Below are 23349 nucleotides of genomic sequence, written 5' to 3'. Positions count from 1 at the left end.
GCCAGATGTTCAAAGTGGAATACAGTCATAAACATAGTAGCTTGAATTCAACACTTAGCAAAAGGAATCAGAAAGAAAGAATCGTTGAATGTAGAGGAAAGAGTGAAAGCTGAAGAATCGGTTATAAGACTTATTCATCAAAGATTCTACAGTGAAGAATTGAAGAGACTTAGTCAAGAACCTAAGAGACTTCCAAACAACCACCCATTGTACAAGCTTAATCTTATTCTACAGGATGGTATACTGAAGGTGGGAGGGAGGCTGGAAAATGCGTCGCTACCTAACAGAGTTAAGCATCCAGCAATTCTACCCAAAAATTCTACCTTCACAAGATTGATTATCAATCACTACCACAACAAATCCTTGCATCAAGGAAGAAGTTTTACTGAAAGCTGTTTGAGAGAAGGTGGTTACTGGATAGTGAAAGGAAGAAAAGTTATAGCGAAGTACATAAGTAAATGTGTAATCTGTAGAAAGACACGTAGACCTACAGAAGAACAAAGAATGGCTGATCTACCAGCTGATCGTGTAAACCCATCACCACCATTTCTTTATAGCGGAATGGATTGCTTCGGCCCATTTATCACCAAACAAAACCGCAAGGAGTACAAGAGATATGGACTGATATTTACATGTCTAAGCTCCAGAGCAATTCACCTGGAAATGTTGGAAGATATGTCAACCGACGCCTTTATCAACGCCTTAAGATGTTTCATAGCCATTAGAGGTACTGTCAGAGAACTTAGATCTGACCAAGGATCTAATTTTGTTGGAGCAAAGAACGAATTGAACAAGGCTCTAAAAGAGATTGATAAAGAAAAAGTAACTGAGTACTTGTTAGAGAAACAGTGTGATTTTCACATGAATGCTCCACATGCAAGCCATACAGGCGGAGTCTGGGAGAGGCAAATCAGAACTGTAAGAAACACTGAAGAAGTTCAGTGTTGAAAAAGAATGCCGGAAGATTAGATGATGCTTCACTTAGGACACTATTCTATGAAGTAATGTCTATTGTTAACAGTCGTCCACTTACACTCAACAACATCAACGACCCAACAAGCTTGGAACCTTTAACTCCCAACCATCTACTTCACCTTAAAGCTGATTACATACAGCCACCACCTGGCAACTTCACCAAAGAGGATTTATACGCAAGGAAAAGATGGCGAAGAGTTCAATATCTATCAGAGCAGTTTTGGAATAGATGGAGCAAGGAGTACTTAGCTCATCTCATACTAAGAAGTAAATGGCAAACGCCTAGAAGAAATGTTCATGTTGATGACATAGTGTTAGTAAAGGAAGACGACTTACCTAGAAGTCAATGGAAATTGGCCAAAGTCCTAGAAGCTTGAAAGGATGAAGAAGGACTAGTAAGAAGAGTTTTGTTACAAATGGGAGACTCAAAACTGGACAAAAAGGGAAAACGTCTCACAACTCCACTCAAGTTGGAACGTCCAATACAAAAGTTAGTTGTTCTGCTTGAGAGTAACAAAGACACTTGAGAGTTGAGAAACTGATGGAAAATTCCTTGAATTCATGTTCAAATCCTATTACTGAGAACATAGAATTATAGGTAATTTTGGTGGGAGTGTAGCTGGCCAGCTAAGACCAGTCGTAGGTTGTTAATATGGTTCACATATATGTGTATACCAAACCTGCCAATAACCTCAGTACAGTGCATATGTGCATATGTTAAAGCCAAAAGCAAAATCATTGCTGTAATTTATGTCTTTGATTGTTATATGACATTTGTATATTCATTGTGTTAGCAGAAGCAGAAAAGGAAAATATGCCTTTAAGAGTTAGTATAGAGCTGAGCCAATCACAGACAGCCTCACACTGTACAGAGCCTTAACCAATCCCAGCCAGTTTCACGTCTATGCCTGTGTAAAACTCCCTGCTAGGATTTTCTAGAGACACATGCTCACCAGACAGAAGAGGAAACAGACAGTTCCAATCAGAAGAGCTTTATGGAGGCAGAGCAGGCCAAATAGTTCCACTATCCAAACGAATTTACCGAATCTAACAAATTTATCAAGCTATCAAATCAAACCACTGTAATATAAAGAAATAAGCTACTGTATGATAAATGAAACAAGCCATTGTAAGCAGTGTTATATGAAGAAGATTGAAGTTATTAAAGAAGTTAACTAAAGTATTCGGTGTGCTCTTTAAACCTACTGCATCCATAGAGCGGCATTGGAGGAATTACAGAGTAAAGTCAGTCTAATTAAACAAAGAAACAGCAATTGCATAATTTTTCTAATGCCACAGCGCACTAGGCACCAAAGGGTGCTGCGCCTGTCACACTCACCTCGTGGGGTATCACTGATGATAAGAAAGGTGTGGAATCAGCCCAGAACTACAAGGGAGGAGCTGGTCAATGACACGAAGAGAGCTGGGGCCACAGTTTCAAAGGTCACTGTCGGTAGAACACTACGCCGTCATGGTTTCAAATCATGCATTGCACGGAAGGTTCCCCTGCTCAAGTCATCACATGTCCAGGCCCGTCTGAAGTTTGCCAATGACCATCTGGATGATCCAGAGGTGGCATGGGAGAAAGTCATGTGGTCAGATGAGACCAAAGTAGAACTTTTTGGTCTAAACTTCACTCGTCGTGTTTGGAGGAAAAAGGAGGATGAGTTGCATCCCAAGAACACCATCCCTACTGTGAAGCATGGGGGTGGTAACATCATGCTTTGGGGGTGCTTTTTTGCGAAGGGGACAGGACGACTGCACTGTATTAAGGAGAGGATAAATGGGGCCATTTATTGTGAGATTTTGAGCAACAACCTCCTTCCCTCAGTCAGAGCATTGAAGATGGGTCGTGGCTGGGTCTTCCAACATGACAACGACCCGAAGCACACAGCCAGGATAACCAAGGAGTGGCTCCATAAGAAGCATATCAAGGTTCTGGAGTGGCCTAGCCAGTCTCCAGACCTAAATCCAATAGAACATCTTTGGAGGGAGCTGAAACTCCGTGTTGCTCAGCGACAGCCCCGAAACCTGACAGATCTAGAGGAGATCTGTGTGGAGGAGTCGGCCAAAATCCCTGTTGCAGTGCAAACCTGGTCAGGAACTACAGGAAACGTTTGACCTCTGTAATTGCAAACAAAGGCTTCTGTACCAAATATTAACACTGATCTTCTCAGGTGTTCAAATACTTCTGTTCAGCAGTGCAAGACAAATACATTCTTTACAAATCATACAATGTGATTTCCTGAAATTATTTTTAATTCTGTCTCTCAGAGTGGGAATGCACCTACAATGTGAATGTCAGACCCCTCCATGATTTCTAAGTGGGAGAACTTGCAAAATCGCAGGGTGTTCAAATACTTCTGTTCCTCACTGTATGGGGCGTACATGGAGTGTGAACAGGACACATACAGAACAATTGTATTCTGTGTCTTAGTGGTGACCTGTGTTCATCCAGTGCAGAAAAACACGGAGTGTCATTGGAGTATGTGAGAACAGGGCCTGACATACAGTTAGCATGGATTGCTGTCTACACCCAATGAAGGTTCAGCGGCCTAAAGTATTCCCAAATTCTGGCATTCATGCTCCAAAAAAAGGAAGGGGTGTACATCCCATGTATAGTACACATATCTTCTCATCCCACTGCTACACCATACACATACACAGTACACACTCATCTTGCACACACATGACATGTACACACAGTACAGTATACACTCCTCTTGCACACACATGACATGTACACACAGTACAGTATACACTCCTCTTGCACACACATGACATGTACACACAGTACGGTACACACTCCTCTTGCACACACCATGACATGTACACACAATACGGTACACATTCCTCTTGCACACACGACATGTACACACAGTACAGTACACACCATGACATGTACACACAGTATGGTACACACTCCTCTTGCACACACATGACATGTACACACAGTACAGCTCACACTCCTCTTGCACACGCCATGACATGTACACACAGAACGGTACACACTCCTCTTGCACACACGACATGTACACACAGTACGGTACACACTCCTCTTGTACACCATGACATGTACACACAGTACAGCTCACAGTCCTCTTGCACACACACAACATGTATATATAGCACACACTCCTCTTGCACACACCATGACATGTACACACAGTACGGTACACACTCCTCTTGCACACACCATGACATGTACACACAGTACAGTACACACTCCTCTTGCACACACATGACATGTACACACAGTACGGTACACACTCCTCTTGCACACCATGACATGTACACACAGTACGGTACACACTCCTCTTGCACACACATGACATGTACACACAGTACGGTACACACTCCTCTTGCACACACATGACATGTACACACAGTACGGTACACACTCCTCTTGCACACCATGACATGTACACACAGTACGGTACACACTCCTCTTGCACACACATGACATGTACACACAGTACGGTACACACTCCTCTTGTACACCATGACATGTACACACAGTACAGCTCACAGTCCTCTTGCACACCATGACATGTACACACAGTACAGCTCACAGTCCTCTTGCACACACACAACATGTATATATAGCACACACTCCTCTTGCACACACCATGACATGTACACACAGTACGGTACACACTCCTCTTGCACACACCATGACATGTACACACAGTACAGTACACACTCCTCTTGCACACACATGACATGTACACACAGTACAGTATACAATCCTCTTGCACACACATGACATGTACACACAGTACAGTATACACTCCTCTTGCACACACCATGACATGTACACACAATACGGTACACATTCCTCTTGCACACACAACATGTACACACAGTACAGTACACACCATGACATGTACACACAGTATGGTACACACTCCTCTTGCACACACATGACATGTACACACAGTACAGCTCACACTCCTCTTGCACACACCATGACATGTACACACAGAACGGTACACACTCCTCTTGCACACACATGACATGTACACACAGTACGGTACACACTCCTCTTGCACACACCATGACATGTACACACAGTACGGTACACACTCCTCTTGCACACACATGACATGTACACACAGTACGGTACACACTCCTCTTGCACACCATGACATGTACACACAGTACGGTACACACTCCTCTTGTACACCATGACATGTACACACAGTACGGTACACACTCCTCTTGCACACACATGACATGTACACACAGTACAGCTCACAGTCCTCTTGCACACACACAACATATATATATAGCACACACTCCTCTTGCACACACCATGACATGTACACACAGTACGGTACACACTCCTCTTGCACACACCATGACATGTACACACAGTACAGTACACACTCCTCTTGCACACACATGACATGTACACACAGTACGGTACACACTCCTCTTGCACACCATGACATGTACACACAGTACAGTATACAATCCTCTTGCACACACATGACATGTACACACAGTACAGTATACACTCCTCTTGCACACACATGACATGTACACACAGTACGGTACACACTCCTCTTGCACACCATGACATGTACACACAGTACAGTATACACTCCTCTTACACACACCATGACATGTACACACAGTACAGTATACACTCCTCTTGCACACCATGACATGTACACACTCCTCTTGCACACACATGACATGTACACACAGTACAGCACACACTCCTCTTGCACACATACATGACATGTACACACAGTACAGCTCACACTCCTCTTGCACACCATGACATGTACACACAGCACGGTACACACTCCTCTTGCACACACCATGACATGTACACACAGTACAGCAAACACTCCTCTTGCACACACCATGACATGTACACACATTACGGTACACACTCCTCTTACACACACCATGACATGTACACACAGTACAGCACTCACTCCTCTTGCACACATACATGACATGTACACACAATACAGCTCACACTCCTCTTGCACACCATGACATGTACACACAGTACGGTACACACTCCTCTTGCACACACATGACATGTACACACAGTACGGTACACACTCCTCTTGCACACTATGACATGTACACACAGTACAGTACACACACAACATGTACACACAATACAGCAAACACTCCTCTTGCACGCTATGGCATGTACACACAGTACAGCACACACTCCTCTTGCACACATACATGACATGTACACACAGTACAGCTCACACTCCTCTTGCACACCATGACATGTACACACAGTACGGTACACACTCCTCTTGCACACACCATGACATGTACACACAGTACAGCAAACACTCCTCTTGCACACCATGACATGTACACACAGTACGGTACACACTCCTCTTGCACACACGACATGTACACACAGTACGGTACACACTCCTCTTGCACACACCATGACATGTACACACAGTACAGCACACACTCCTCTTGCACACATACATGACATGTACACACAGTACAGCTCACACTCCTCTTGCACACCATGACATGTACACACAGTACAGCTCACACTCCTCTTGCACACACCATGACATGTACACACAGTACAGCACACACTCCTCTTGCACACATACATGACATGTACACACAGTACAGCTCACACTCCTCTTGCACACCATGACATGTACACACAGTACAGCACACACTCCTCTTGCACACATACATGACATGTACACACAGTACAGCTCACACTCCTCTTGCACACCATGACATGTACACACAGTACAGCACACACTCCTCTTGCACACATACATGACATGTACACACAGTACAGCTCACACTCCTCTTGCACACATACATGACATGTACACACAGTACAGCACACACTCCTCTTGCACACTATGACATGTACACACAGTACAGTACACACATGACATGTACACACAGTACAGTACACACATGACATGTACACACAGTACAGTACACACACGACATGTACACACAGTACAGCACACACTCCTCTTGCACACACATGACATGTACACACAGTACGGTACACACTCCTCTTGCACACACATGACATGTACACACAGTACAGCACACACATGATATGTACACACAGGAGGAGGGTGAGCTGATGTTTTTCTGTGTACTGTATGAGTGTGATTAGAGAAGAGTCATGGCAGGATGGCCAGGATCCCAGGGAATGGGTAGGATGTAGCAGGGTGGATTGCACACAGGCAGGACACAGGGACTGATGAGGGGAGAGGCTGGCCAGGGACAGGAAGGGCCAGCCCTGCAGGGAGAGAGCTGAGAAGGGAGGAGGTGAGAGTGTGCTGCCAGAGAGGGAGGGAGACTGCAGGGGAAGGAGACACACCTCAGTTTAGAGAGGGAGAGAGCTACCTGCAAACACACAGATCCGGGAGGGAACAGGGCACACAGGAGACAGCTGTCGGGGAAAGACGCTGACAAAAGTGACACGGCGCTGACAGGCGAAAGGGGCTGCGACAGACGCAGGTACACGCATCCGGCACGGCGACAGGACGCTAAGAAGTGTCAGTGCTAAGGAAGGCGAGAATCCCTCCCGGACCCTGCAGGACAAGGTAATCGCATTAGTAGCTTTATCATTTTCTAAAGTTTCTGTATATATATATGTATGTGCGTGTGTGTATATATATGTATATGCGTGTGTATACATCACCATACATATGTCCAGCAGCTTCCCCGTCACTGGCAGGTACACGTCTCCTTACATGTGGGTGTGTAGAGAATCACAAGGCTGCTTCCTGCATACAGGTGTATGGCCGGCTGTTCCCCATCTGATCTATCGGGTCCAAGAAGACAGCCGTCCTTTACTCCTTCCATCAATCCGTCCAACAATTCCAACCTCAAACAACTTCGCTTTTCTTCAACTAAATTTTCCTGAACGCAACGATTTTTTTTTTAAAAACCTGTATAGCACATACACATACCCACATACAAATATATATATATGTGTGTGTGTGTATATATATATATATATATATATATATATGTATGTATGTATGTATCATGGAGCACAAAAAAGTGTCCATCATCGTTCCATATTTTAGGGAACGAAGACCATCTCTGATCTAAAGCCAATTACACACGTTGAGGTTTGATCGGTCGGCAATGAACATTTAGATGTTGAACGCCTCTTTACATGTATAGCTGCTGTTCGGGGCAGGATGGGCAATCGCCACATTACTGCCCATGAGGTGGTACTAGGGTGGACACCTCGTCCCTTTAAACCCGAACACAAGTTAATGACACGGGTTCTGGGGCTCATTAAGGTGGCAGTTAAACTCATCACCTGCATTAAATCAGCCCCAGAACCCGTGTCATTAATATGTGTTCAGGTTTAAAGGGACGAGGTGGTACCACTTTACTACGTTCAGATCTGCTTTATCACCAAAATACAGGAGGTCATATAAAATCCCCCCCCCCACACTTTGATCATTGCAGACGGTGAGAGTCATTGTAGCATTTGTGCCGTTCATTGTCATGCGGTAGGACGTATCATGTGATGATATCTGCCTGTATGGTGCAAACCCCCCCTCCACTCTCGGTGCTCCACGGCCCATAGAACGAGGTTGGAGAGATGGGTGGCTTAGCTCTATCCCAAGACCAGCACTGGGACACACACCATAGCAGCCTCAAGCACTGGATGGGAGCCGCATCTGTGCCGTCTCTACAGGGTCCTGTGATTAGATCATTCCAAAGAAGAGCCAGGCACCACCGACAAGCACAGCACGTCCCTAGTTGCAGATTTTGTAGCTTAAATACACTCCTTTATGATGGGATTTTGGGTTGTGGTTCTCTAAAGGGGGTCCTCAAGTTCCACTACAAAAGGGCTGTTTGTAGACCCAAGGGGCTACTTGGATTGTCCCCCGGAGAAGAAAAGAGGGAGAGGCAGGAGAGCGCTTATAGTGTAGTGGTGACTCAAAATAAGATCAATACATTAAAAAAAGTCATAGATATAGAAGGAAAATTACTTATATCTGCTGAAGTTGTGGTGGCCCTAAAAGGGCAGATACACGCCACCTTCTGTGAATGCAGGTGAAGAACAACCTGACTCCAAAGGACGTTGTCGATGCTATGTGGGTCCCTGTCAGGGTTCTCAGGTGGGTTCTGAAGTTGCGGTGACCCTAAAAGGGCAGATACACGCATCCTTCTGTGAATGCAGGTGGAGAACAACCTGACTCCAAAGGATGTTGTAGATGCTATGTGGGTCCCTGTCAGGGTTCTCAGGTGGGTTCTGAAGTTCTGGTGACCCTAAAAGGGCAGATACATGCAACCTTCTGTGAATGCAGGTGTAGAATAACCTGACTCCAAAGGACACTGTCGAAGCTATGTGGGTCCTAGTCAGGGTTCTCAGGTGGGTTCTGAAGTTGCAATGACCCTAAAAGGGCACATACACGCAACCTTCTGTGATTGCAGGTAGAGAATAACCTGACTCCAAAGGACACTCTCGATGCTATGTGGGTCCCAATCTAGGTCCTAAGCAGGGTTCTGAATCAGGTAAGTAGAAAGACATAAAAAAGCCAGTAAGGGGTCCGACTGATGTCTGTCATCATGTGCTTAGGTATGGATTGGAGTCATCTTGGTTACTCAAACATCAACACGGGTACCAACTCACCCTGACAGCAGACAGACCGGGCATAATTATATATCGGGGTATCACCATGAACTTAGAAAGTGGCAACTTAAAGCCACAAAACTCTTTTTGGTGTAACAAAGTTATTTAATGTTTGATTTAACAAAGATGACTCCAATCCAGGGGCGGACTGACCATTTGGAAGCTCGGGCACTGCCCGAGGGCCCGGGGTCAGTAGGGGGCTCCCATGAGATGCCCCTGGTACCTTTTTCATAGGCTTTTTTGAGTTTGGGCAAGGACACAGGGGCCCCATGATCCCCTATTGCCCGAGGGCCCCATGAGTTGTCAGTCCGCCCATGCTCCAATCCATTCCTAAACGCATGGAGCTTCTGTTGATTGGACCTCTGATGGGCTTCTTTATTTTCATAAGCTTTTCTACTTACCTGACTCCTTCATCTTGATTTGTCAGTTGTTGTTTTTTTTGTGGAAAACCAGTCAGACTATGATATTGGACCACAAGAAATGAAAGACCCCTGCTTTACAATACAAGCACAGCAGGTATTCACATTGTTTGTATCTTGAATCTTACTCTGTGGAACCATGCCGGGCCCCCGACAATGGTTAGCAAGCCAGAAACGACCATGTGCCAATTGGAATGTGTGTATATCCCTTCAGTCATAGCCAACTCTTGGCCATTCAATGGGCCAGATCTCTGGGCAACATATCTGGTACGTTTTAGCCTTTTCCTTAGGATGTTTTACAAGGTAGGTTGTCAGATCTACCCTCCCCAATTGCTAAGGTTTGGGAAGAGTATTTAACATGCTGATAGCTGCATATCTAGTTTGTACTTACATACTATGGCCAATTTAGCCAGGAACCAATTACTCTACCAGCAAAAGTCTTGACCCTAGGTTCACATCTGTGCGGGTGGTGTCTCTGTGGAAAATCCCTGCAGCCGCACCACCCGCACAGAGAAATGTGGACCCGCAGGTGGGTGCCATTAGTCTTAATGGCACGTCGCCCGCACTGGAAAACGCAACCGTACTGGGAACCGAGGTTCCTGTGCAGGCTGCTCTTTCCAAAGTGCAGGGACTTTTTCCCTGCGTGTCACGGGCACGGGAGTCCATTCAAATGGGCATTATGCGCTCACAGACAAAGGCCGGGAACACAAGCAGTCTGCAGTCCAGGCATTGGTCCCTAGGCGCATGCTGCCCTAAACGGAAGTACCGCTGAGTGCACCGTCTAGCCCCATCCAGCTACAACAGCTGTCAGACTCACATAGAGTTTGATAGGCTGCTGGCATTGGGGCCGGACTCTGCGTCTGCACCCTCCAGCCGCGGATCAATGCCAGATCCTCATTCACTGGGGCCAAACATCCTATGAAAAGAGATGCTTGAGTATTGATTATACTGTCTATGGCCAGCTTGGGATGCTGCTCATTGATTGCAGACTGATACTGTAGCTGATACAGATACTGGGAGGCTGTAAAGATACAGAGCTGTTTACATATCTGACTAGCTTGGCTGTATGTCAGTCCATGTAGTAGTAGAATGCGCTAGAGAGGCTGGGTTGGGGTGTCATCTCTGACTGATGGTTCCTACCCAGGGGCGGGCTGACCATTTGGAAACTCGGGCACTGCCCGAGGGCCCGGGGTCAGTAGGGGGCCCCATGAGATGCCCCTGGTACCTTTTTCATAGGCTTTTTTGAGTTTGGGCAAGGAGACAGGGGCCCCATGATCCCCTATTGCCCGGGGGCCCCATGAGTTGTCAGTCCGCCCCTGGTCTAGTAATGGGCACTATTTTTATTATGTATTTTAGCGCACTTCAACACGTGCGTTAAAACACAACCGTTCTCACCACAAACCCCCCTAATACTCACCTGAGCCCTTTCTTGACCCAGCGATATGCACAGGAGCCTCTGCTGTCCCGGGTCTCTCTCTCCTCATTGGCTGAGACAGCAGCTGTGGCCATTGACTTCCACTGTTGTCATTCACAGCCAGTGATCCAATGAGGAGAGAGTGAGAGAAAATGTCTTATGGACATACAGGGCAGGCTCAGGAACGAGCATGCACCAGTGCCCCCATAGCAAGCAGCTTGCTATTGGGGGCACTGGTCAAGGGGAAAGAGTCAGGAGTGCTGGCGGGGGACCCAAGAAGAGGGGGATCGGGGCTGCTCTATGTAAAACCACTGCACACAGCATGAGAGTATAACATGTTTGTTATTTAAAAAAAAAACAAAAAAAAATGAATCGTTGATATCATTTAAAGCAGGCTATAGATGAGTCTTTTTTTTTTTTTTTTTTTTTTTTTTGTTCAACCAGTGAAAAAAAAAATGTATTCAATTCTCCCATCCATGGATGGGGGAATCCTCCCCATAAGGTTTTATTCTCCGACAGTGGGGAGACTTCCCCACCATTAGAATCCACAGATCCGTTATAGTCAGCGACGGTGATCAGGCAGGGAAAATCTGACAGACTGTTTGTACAGAAGTCATCCAGTAGGTCAACTTCTGTCCAACCAGCCTGTCCATACATAGATAGATAGACATTTAGCCAGTCCCTGCTGAACCGGCTGAATTTTGATCCATGTATGTCCAGCATTTGGAATATCTGCAGTGAATATTGAGAACCTATTTAGATCTTTGTGTGTGAATAGAGGTGTTGTCTCGTTGTAGCACTAGGCAAGTGCAAAGTAATACGCTAACATGCGTTTCCTTTGTACGTTGACACTTATTTAGTTATTTGACCCTTGCTCGCCCTCGTTTCCAATGTTCTTGTGGTTTGGAATGGATAGAGTTAATAGTCATTTACCAAGGATTATTAATACCTGTTACCAACGCATCAAAACTCATTCAACATACATTTTGATGTCTTGCCATTGACATCCATGGGTCTCCACCAGGGGCGGACTGACCATTTGGAAACTCGGGCACTGCCCGAAGGCCCTGGGTCAGTAGGGGACCCCATGAGATGCCCCTGGTACCTTTTTCATAGGCTTTTTTGAGTTTGGGCAAGGACACAGGGGCCCCATGATCCCCTTTTGCCCGGGGGCCCCACGAGATGTCAGTCCGCCCCTGGTATCTACATTCACTACAATGCACTCCATTGCAGCGCTGAGATAGTAACGGGCACTATTTTTATTATGCATTTTAGCGCACTTCAACACGTGCGTTAAAACACAACCGTGTAAATGGGCGTTAAAAACCATGAAATTTGATACACGAATTCATGATTAGTATATTAACTATTATTAATTTCTCATTTATTTTAATAATTATTATATAAATAAAAAAAAAATAGCATTTTGAGTTTTCGCAGAGACTGTTGTGTTGTAGGAGTGTAGGCTAGGATAATGTTTTTCCTATGGAGGATTGCTTTATTGTAAAGTTTATATTATCTCATAAATACGATGGTTTGTGTAGGATCTCACATCCCATAGCTGCTATTTTTTTCATATTTGAGAACTATGGAATAAGGAGAACAGGAGATAAAGATTTGCTGATAAGTGACAGATGGCCACACTAATGGAAACCTTTCATTGTAGGCTCGTTATCTGCTCCATCTGTCAGCCTCCTAGATTTGTAAACGTGTGTGTGTGTGAGACTCGTGCAGCTATTGCAATCCTGACATTCAAGTTTTAACGTAGATCTGAACCTAATCACTAAGATCTAATGTAAGTGTTTGACATGTTACTATAAGTCATAGTTGCCAGCAGTCCCGAATTGCCCGGGACAGTCCCAAAAATCCAACCCATGTCCCGCTCTGCGATTGTCCCGGGCAGAATCCCAAAAATTGACATCTGTCACAGATCGTTTGGGAGTGCCCAAGGCCACCCAGTGGTGAATCAAACATACACACTGTCATCCCTTGTCAGGGCTCCGGGTATGACCAGAGGTATGTGGACTGACACAGGGAAACGCAGGCTTCAGATATAGTATAAACAATATAATTTATTTAAGACTAAACAATACATAAACGCAGTGCAAGACTAAACATAAACACAGTGCAAACAAACCAAACCAAAACCCCCAACAGATAACAAAAGAACAATACTAAGCGTAGTCGGGCAGGCCGGGTCGGTAGCAAACGGGCAGGAAAGGTACAAAGGAGCAGGCAGAGCGTAGTCAGACGGGCCGGGTCAGGAACAATCAGGCAGACAAGGTACAAAGGAGCAGACTGGAGAGTGGTCAGGAATAGCAAAGGTCAGGACAGGCGGAGTTCAATCAGAGTCAGGGATAAAGCAGGATCAGACAGGAAGCACAGGATGCAGGTACAGGGGCTCTTGGGAAACATACACCAAGGCCCCGATCACAGGCCTGGTCATTTCCTATATGCACCTTCTGCAATCAGCCTCAGGTGTTTTGGCTGACTGGAGGAGTGAGCCTCTGGTTGCTGAGAGCACTCGCTGGCCAGTCCTGGTACTGCAACCCACAAGGCAGGTGAGTCCCACCACTACTGGCGAGTCCATTGCTGACATCCCTCCCCTACCTCCTCCCCACCTTTAAGATGTCAGGTACAGGCTGTTTAAATGCGTAGTGATCAGTTCTGATAGGAGGGTGATCACGCCAGCCCGCCCCTGAGCTGCTCAGTTAGCGGGAGCACATGGAGAGTGGAGGAGGTTGCAGCGTTTTGTGCTGTGTGAGCGTACATCCTGGGCCAGGCGGAGTGTAAAAGTGACAGACTGTCAGCGGCTGCTGCGGGGACCTGACTGGGAGCAAGAGGAACAGGGATGGACACTGAGAGCTCAGCCAGAGAAGAAGAGAGACCTGGAGCGAGCGGGGTGGCCCGAGGCCTGAGTCTTAGTTAACATAGGGGTGTCATGAGGTGGAGCAGAGAGGACTGGAGGCCAGAGGTGAACTAGCCACCCGGAAGAAGCAGAGAGGCCAGACAGAGGCGCAGTCGGAACCTTCTGTCACCAAGCCTAAGTCAAGTAATTTAAATGCCCGCTCCAGCTGCTCATGTGATCTAGGGAGGGGATTTGTGGCTGGGGGTCTGTAGTCTTTACATTTTTTTTGGGGGGGTGAGCAGCAGTGGGTCATATGGGAACTGATGGCTGATGGGAGCCTTTTTGTGGGAGGGGGGGTGGAGGAGAACAGTGGCGGTGGGTGTTTTGGGTCCTGCATTTTTTCTTACTCCCTGTGGAACCATGTCCATAAATGAATGCCCCACCCCAAATAAAATACTGCTCTCTCTACACTGGAGTTTTGGACATACAGAAAAAAAGTCCCTAAATTTTTTTTGAAATGTTGGCAGCTATAGTAAGTTCAAATGCTGCTTTCAAAATCTGCAGTTTTATTAAAACAATACCTGAGGATCCTGCCATGAATGTCCATTTTCAGGCACTTCCTGTTATAGGGTGACAACTGTCCCCCAATTACACTTTTGTGTTGTCACTGTCACACATACCCCTATTCACTATATCTGGTCTCCCCGGACCCTGCATTCACTATATCTGGTCTCCCCGGACCCTGCATTCACTATATCTGGTCTCCCCGGACCCTGCATTCACTATATCTGCTCTCCCCAGATCCTGCATTCACTATATCTGGTCTCCCCGGACCCTGCATTCACTATATCTGGTCTCCCAGGACCCTGCATTCACTATATCTGGTCTCCCACAGTACACACAACATGGAAATGCAATTATTTTAGTAACTATAAACTGCTAAATACCTTTTCTCATCAGCAGTTAGCGCAATCTTGTGACTTCTATCAGTGTCCAGCAGAGCACTGGTTAAAGCTTTAGCATGCCTCCCAACTTTGTGAGATAAGAAGAGGGACACCTATTAGCAAAAGTATGTAAGTATAGGACACGCCCCCCTTATAGGAGAATTATACAAGAAATGATTGGTTCAACCCACAAGTGCTTTATTTTTACCACTATTATTTCTTTATATTGGCTTTTGACATTTACAAATGCAGTGATTTAGAATTTGGATGAAAGATTTAGCACTATAAAGCACTTTTTGATAGATAAATAGTGCATTTTATATACAATTATATAGATCAGACCAAAATGAGGGCCAAATAAGGGGGGAGGAGGGGCAGAGGGACAGCCCCTCAAAATCAGGGACAGTTGGGATCTATGGCTTTAGGAGGAGTTTTCATTCTCTGCTGATTGTCCTATGACCAGGGGCGGACAGACCATTTGGAAACTCTGGCACTGCCCGAGGGCCCAGGGTCAGTAGGGGGCCCCATGAAATACCCCTGGTACCTTTTTCATAGGCTTTTTTGAGTTTGGGCAAAGACACAGTGGCCCCATGATCCCCTATTCCCCAGGGGCTCCATGAGTTGTCAGTCCACCCCTGCCTATGAGGCTGCATAACCCCTGACCCTCTTTCTGGACAGTGTTGATTGGCCCTGTGCTGATCGCGTGAACTCTCCCAAGAAAAAAAAAACACTCTAGCAATACACATCAGACGGAGCATGTGCAGCTTGCCCCCGAGGCTCTGTTCTTTCAGCAGATGGATTGGGGACAGTAGAAGAAGGGGAGAATCAGAGAAGTCAGGATCACACACAATGTGGCATTTTAACCCCTTAGGTTCCACACTGAGTATAACCAGCATGCCTTACTGCATATACAGACAGATTGTACTGTTGTGGGTTTAGTAACACATTAAGACTCTAAAGGAAGCTAGAACAGAGAGGAGGTAGGAGTCACAGGCCTACAGGGAACTGCCATTTTCATTTCTTTCTGATAGGGTCTCTTTGATATCTGAATCTAAATTTAAAAAGCATTTCCCACCCAGACAAACCGTGTTTGATTCTGTACCGATGTTTGCCATGCCGAAATGCTGACCGGCCCGCAGGTGACACACAAGGAGGGGTATGGCTGTGCCGTGTTATCTTTGGATCTTTATTGTATACAATTCTCACGGTCTATTTACACAATGATCTGCTCACGGTTTTTCTTCATGAACATTTTCCATTGCTCAATAAGGATGTAAAAGGAGACATTGTTCCTTGGTATGATTCCTGGTAATGTTTTCTTTTTGTATAAAATGGGAAAGGCTTGCTTAGACGAATAATGGTTCTTGTGTTGCACCCCCAGCATAGCCCGCCCTCTCAGCGACGTCACGGATGTTGCAGATTTAAAGCGGAACTAACGTGTCAAAATTAAAAAATTTCAGGCAGGCAGCGCTTTACTGCAGAACAAACATACTACAGTATGTCTCTTCTTCCAGAAGACAAACTTACCTGCCTGTTGGCAGTTGTCCCTAGGATGTATACCAAGGTGCGCATGCGCAGCTCAATGTACATTCTGAGCACAACTTGGTGATGGAATGAAAGAGCTCCTGTTTTATCCTTCCCCTTCCAACCGATCGAGATGGCTGAAGACTCCACACCCAGAGAAAGGAGAAGAGGTCAATGATGGGAGCTTGAGGATAGCACGTCACTGAAACAGAGCTAAGTATTTGCAGATTTTTGTTTAAATTTATTGTGAAACTTGAGGTCAGCCTTTGTCAATTTTTTACACCAGTGAAGCCCTTAAATTATTCCCAGATTTAAGGGAATCCCTGATAAAAAAAAATCCTTGTGGGTCATTGGGAAAATGCCCCTTACTTTGGCGGTCAGAGGGAAGAATGCCCCTTTACAACATGTATAATACATAAGGGGGGATATGATCTCCATGTATAATACATAAGGGGGGATATGATCACCATGTATAATACATAAGGGGGATATGATCTCCATGTATAATACATAAGGGGGGATATGATCTCCATGTATAATACATAAGGGGGATATGATCTCCATGTATAATACATAAGGGGGATATGATCTCCATGTATAATACATAAGGGGGATATGATCTCCATGTATAATACATAAGGGGGGATATGAGCTCCATGTATAATACATAAGGGGGGATATGATCTCCATGTATAATACATAAGGGGGGATATGATCTCCATGTATAATACATAAGGGGGGATATGATCACCATGTATAATACATAAGGGGGGATATGATCACCATGTATAATACATAAGGGGGGATATGATCACCATGTATAATACATAAGGGGGGATATGATCACCATGTATAATACATAAGGGGGGATATGATCACCATGTATAATACATAAGGGGGGATATGATCACCATGTATAATACATAAGGGGGGATATGATCACCATGTATAATACATAAGGGGGGATATGATCTCCATGTATAATACATAAGGGGGAATATGATCTCCATGTATAATACATAAGGGGTGATATGCTCTCCATGTATAATACATAAGGGGGGATATGATCTCCATGTATAATACATAAGGGGGATATGATCCCCATGTATAATACATAAGGGGGGATATGATCTCCATGTATAATACATAAGGGGGGATATGATCTCCATGTATAATACATAAGGGGGATATGATCACCATGTATAATACATAAGGGGGAATATGATCTCCATGTATAATACATAAGGGGTGATATGCTCTCCATGTATAATACATAAGGGGGGATATGATCTCCATGTATAATACATAAGGGGGATATGATCCCCATGTATAATACATAAGGGGGGATATGATCTCCATGTATAATACATAAGGGGGATATGATCTCCATGTATAATGCATAAGGGGGGGGATATGATCACCATGTATAATACATAAGGGGGATATGATCACCATGTATAATACATAAGGGGGAGATATGATCTCCATGTATAATACATAAGGGGGGATATGATCTCCATGTATAATACATAAGGGGGGATATGATCTCCATGTATAATACATAAGGGGGGATATGATCTCCATGTATAATACATAAGGGGGGATATGATCTCCATGTATAATACATAAGGGGGGATATGATCTCCATGTATAATACATAAGGGGGGATATGATCTCCATGTATAATACATAAGGGGGGGGATATGATCACCATGTATAATACATAAGGGGGGGGATATGATCACCATGTATAATACATAAGGGGGGATATGATCACCATGTATAATACATAAGGGGGAGATATGATCTCCATGTATAATACATAAGGGGGGATATGATCTCCATGTATAATACATAAGGGGGGATATGATCTCCAAGTATAATACATAAGGGGGGGATATGATCTCCATGTATAATACATAAGGGGGAGATATGATCTCCATGTATAATACATAAGGGGGAGATATGATCTCCATGTATAATACATAAGGGGGAGATATGATCTCCATGTATAATACATAAGGGGGAGATATGATCTCCATGTATAATACATAAGGGGGAGATATGATCTCCATGTATAATACATAAGGGGGAGATATGATCTCCATGTATAATACATAAGGGGGGATATGATCTCCATGTATAATACATAAGGGGGGATATGATCTCCATGTATAATACATAAGGGGGGATATGATCACCATGTATAATACATAAGGGGGGATATGATCACCATGTATAATACATAAGGGGGAGATATGATCTCCATGTATAATACATAAGGGGGAGATATGATCTCCATGTATAATACATAAGGGGGAGATATGATCTCCATGTATAATACATAAGGGGGAGATATGATCTCCATGTATAATACATAAGGGGGAGATATGATCTCCATGTATAATACATAAGGGGGGATATGACCTCCATGTATAAATACATCAGTGGTTCATATAGTGAACTCGGTGTAGAGTTATTCACCCTGAGGTCATCACAGAGGACAAGGGGGCGCTCTTTACGTCTGGAGGAAAAGAAATGTAATCTCCAAACACGGAAAGGTTTCTTCACAGTAAGAGCTGGAAAAGTGTGGAATAGACTCCCTCAAGAGTTGGTTCTGGCCAGCTCAGTGGATTGCTGTAGGAAAGTCCTGGATTGTTTCTTGGATACACAGAATATAACTGGATATAACATTTATAGGTAAAGTTGATCCAGGGAATATCCGATTGCCTCTCAGGGAATCAGGAAGGAATGTTTTTCCCTGCAGGAGCAAATTGGATCGTACTTTGCTGGGTTTTTTATCTTCCTCTGAATCAACTGTGGGTATAGGATTATAACTTTTTTTTTTTTAATGGTTGAACTGGATGGACTTTTGTCTTTTTTCAGCCAAACTATGTAACAATCGGGTTCATGCAGCTGGCTATGACAAGTGGCGTTGGTCCCGGAGCTATTCAGGCCACAGCTTAAGAAACACTTAGCAACTTCTGGAAGAATCCTAGGCCTTCACAGAACCCTGGTTGAGATTGGTTGCTATAAGTAGATATAAAAAGTTTACAGCTGGCCATACACCTGTAGATAAAAAAAAAATCTAACAGGTTCCTTCATATATGCAATGGAGATAGTTTGACAGCTTGTCCCACCGACTGACAAAATACATGAAGAGTCCATGCATCTGATTGGATGCAGGCCACTGTTTGAAGAACAGTTTTCTGCTTGTTCCTTCACCCTACAGATCCACCCATTGAGTGAATTGTGGTCAGTTTGTAAGCAGAGGGTTAGTACCCCTTTTAGTAAAGCCCTTTCCCTGGGTGGGTACTGTAGGTGGGCTAGCCTTTCTCTTTTTATAATATGGGACCAGTTGATTGGAAAACATAGCCCTCAGAGTACCTCTATGTGAGGTTACAGCCCAAGTGAAGAATGCCCATTGGGGTAGGCCCCATCAGAGAACCCATCTAAGGGAATCTATAGTGAGGGAACTGGAAGTGCTGGTCAGCATCCTTGTGTTAAAATTGGGTTATGACTATGTAATGTTGCTGATGTCTGGTGCAAGGAGGAAGAGGTGTATTGGAAGGAATGGGGCACTCTATTTGTTGACATTGAACAAAGAAAACGTTGAAATGGCTAATCAAGTGGGCAACCAGTATTTTATTTAAGGTGTGCCTTAGGCCAGGGGAATGAGAGTGACTAGGATGGCGGCGTTCCTTCACTTTACAGGTGTGTGGTACCCTCTCATTTATAGGAGGACAGTGGAAGGGGTAATTTGCTGGCGACAAATCAAGGCCCAGCTAACAGGTTCATTCAGAACTGGTCAAAATTTGATCAGTGTATGGCCAATTTTAGGGAGAGGACGTACAGCACCATGAACCAATTGGGTTCTTCCACTTTTACAGGTGTGTGGTATCCTATCTCATTTATAGGAGGACAGTGGAATGGGCCATTTGCTGGTGACGAATTAAGGCCCGGCTAACTGGTTCATTCAGAACTGGTCAAAATTTGATCAGTGTATAGCCAATTTTAGGGAGAGGACATACAGCACCGTGAACCAATTGGGTTCTACTCCAGTGCTATCAACCAAAAGCTCTCCATGTAAATTACAGTGATTGTATAATTCCTTTAGACTTACCACTTTGTAGTTCATGCGTGATTGGGTATAGATAAAATGGGTTGGTTAAGTCGGTTCTCACACATCATGTAACTCCACTGTTGCGGGAAAAAAAATAGAAAAAAAATTTATATATATATGTATGTATGTATAATATATATGTATAATATATATAGTCAGGTCCATAAATATTGGGACATCGACACAATTCTAACATTTTTGGCTCTATACACCACCACAATGGATTTGAAATGAAACGAACAATATGTGCTTTAACTGCAGACTGTCAACTTTAATTTGAGGGTATTTACATCCAAATCAGGTGAACGGTGTAGTAATTACAACAGTTTTCATATGTGCCTCCCACTTATTAAGGGACCAAAAGTAATGGGACAATTGGCTTTTCAGCCGTTCCATGGCCAGGTGTGTGTTATTTCCTCATTATCCCAATTACAATGAGCAGATAAAAGGTCCAGAGTTCATTTCAAGTGTGCTATTTGCATTTGTAATCTGTTGCTGTCAACTCTCAAGATGAGATCCAAAGAGCTGTCACTATCAGTGAAGCAAGCCATCATTAGGCTGAAAAAACAAAACAAACCCATCAGAGAGAGAGCAAAAACATTAGGCGTGGCCAAAACAACTGTTTGGAACATTCTTAAAAAGAAGGAACGCACCGGTGAGCTCAGCAACACCAAAAGACCTGGAAGACCACAGAAAACAACTGTGGTGGATGACCGAAGAATTCTTTCCCTGGTGAAGAAAACACCCTTCACAACAGTTGGCCAGATCAAGAACACTCTCCAGGAGGTAGGTGTATGTGTGTCAAAGTCAACAATCAAGAGAAGACTTCACCAGAGTGAATACAGAGGGTTCACCACAAGATGTAAACCATTGGTGAGCCTCAAAAACAGGAAGGCCAGATTAGAGTTTGCCAAACGACATCTAAAAAAGCCTTCAAAGTTCTGGAACAACATCCTATGGACAGATGAGACCAAGATCAACTTGTACCAGAGTGATGGGAAGAGAAGAGTATGGAGAAGGAAAGGAATTGCTCATGATCCTAAGCATACCACCTCATCAGTGAAGCATGGTGGTGGTAGTGTCATGGCGTGGGCATGTATGGCTGCCAATGGAACTGGTTCTCTTGTATTTATTGATGATGTGACTGCTGACAAAAGCAGCAGGATGAATTCTGAAGTGTTTCAGGCAATATTATCTGCTCATATTCAGCCAAATGCTTCAGAACTCATTGGACGCCGCTTCACAGTGCAGATGGACAATGACCCAAAGCATACTGCAAAAGCAACCAAAGAGTTTTTTAAGGGAAAGAAGTGGAATGTTATGCAATGGCCAAGTCAATCACCTGACCTGAATCCGATTGAGCATGCATTTCACTTGCTGAAGACAAAACTGAAGGGAAAATGCCCCAAGAACAAGCAGGAACTGAAGACAGTTGCAGTAGAGGCCTGGCAGAGCATCACCAGGGATGAAACCCAGCGTCTGGTGATGTCTATGCGTTCCAGACTTCAGGCTGTCATTGACTGCAAAGGATTTGCAACCAAGTATTAAAAAGTGAAAGTTTGATTTATGATTATTATTCTGTCCCATTACTTTTGGTTCCTTAACAAGTGGGAGGCACATATGCAAACTGTTGTAATTCCTACACCGTTCACCTGATTTGGATGTAAATACCCTCAAATTAAAGCTGACAGTCTGCAGTTAAAGCACATCTTGTTCGTTTCATTTCAAATCCATTGTGGTGGTGTATAGAGCCAAAAATGTTAGAATTGTGTCAATGTCCCAATATTTATGGACCTGACTGTATGTATAATATATATATATATATATATATATATATATATATATATACACACACACAATTGTAAGATAAGTCCTATTGTAATGAAATGTTATTAAAAAATTACCTTTTCAATCTGCAGTGCTGTAATTTTCTGTAAAATGCAACATGACAACCTGAAGGCGTTCTGTACACAGATGATGTACAACACGCTCCCCAGATATGCCATTTCCTGCTCCTGTGATTGGCACACTGATTTTCTCAGAAGCCTGCACTAAGATACACATCAGATGTTTGGCATCCTCTGCAACAAAAATGTAATTTTTTGGTGAGATACTCCCAAAGGGAAATCACGTCTAAAGGGATGCAGACCCTGCCACCTTCCTCATTAAAGTCCTGCAGGTGCAGCAGATAGATACTTATAAAACCATTCTCATACAGATTCTGTCTGCACATGGGAGAATGTCACCAGCACACTGAGGATCACCAAGATGGGTCCAAACGTTTTAATGAACGATCACATAATTACAGCAAGGACAGACAAACAAACAGATATTTCTTCAAAATAACAAAAGGTAGAAATCTGCAACTACGTTTGATCAAATCCTTGCAATGTACATAGATCGCCTAGAGGGGAAGGATTTTTTCTCAACAAAAGTGGAGTTACTCTTTAAGGGATTCTGGTAC

General features: G+C 44.2%; 1 protein-coding gene across 1 annotated transcript in view; it reads left to right on the top strand.

Moving 5' to 3' along the window:
- Positions 1 to 7276: 7276 nt before the first annotated feature.
- RAB3D (RAB3D, member RAS oncogene family) overlaps positions 7277 to 23349 on the top strand; it is a 46454-nt gene continuing 30381 nt past the window's right edge. Inside the window, exon 1 of the mRNA XM_089688832.1 lies at positions 7277 to 7556. The gene's annotated coding sequence lies outside the window, so the exon portion shown is untranslated. The remainder of the gene's footprint in view (positions 7557 to 23349) is intronic.

This window comes from Staurois parvus, unplaced genomic scaffold (assembly GCF_062004578.1).
Source record: "Staurois parvus isolate SC_StPar_1 unplaced genomic scaffold, SC_StPar_1.0 ptg000456l, whole genome shotgun sequence".
Lineage (NCBI taxonomy): Eukaryota > Metazoa > Chordata > Amphibia > Anura > Ranidae > Staurois > Staurois parvus.
This window is presented reverse-complemented; position numbering and strand designations above follow the sequence as displayed.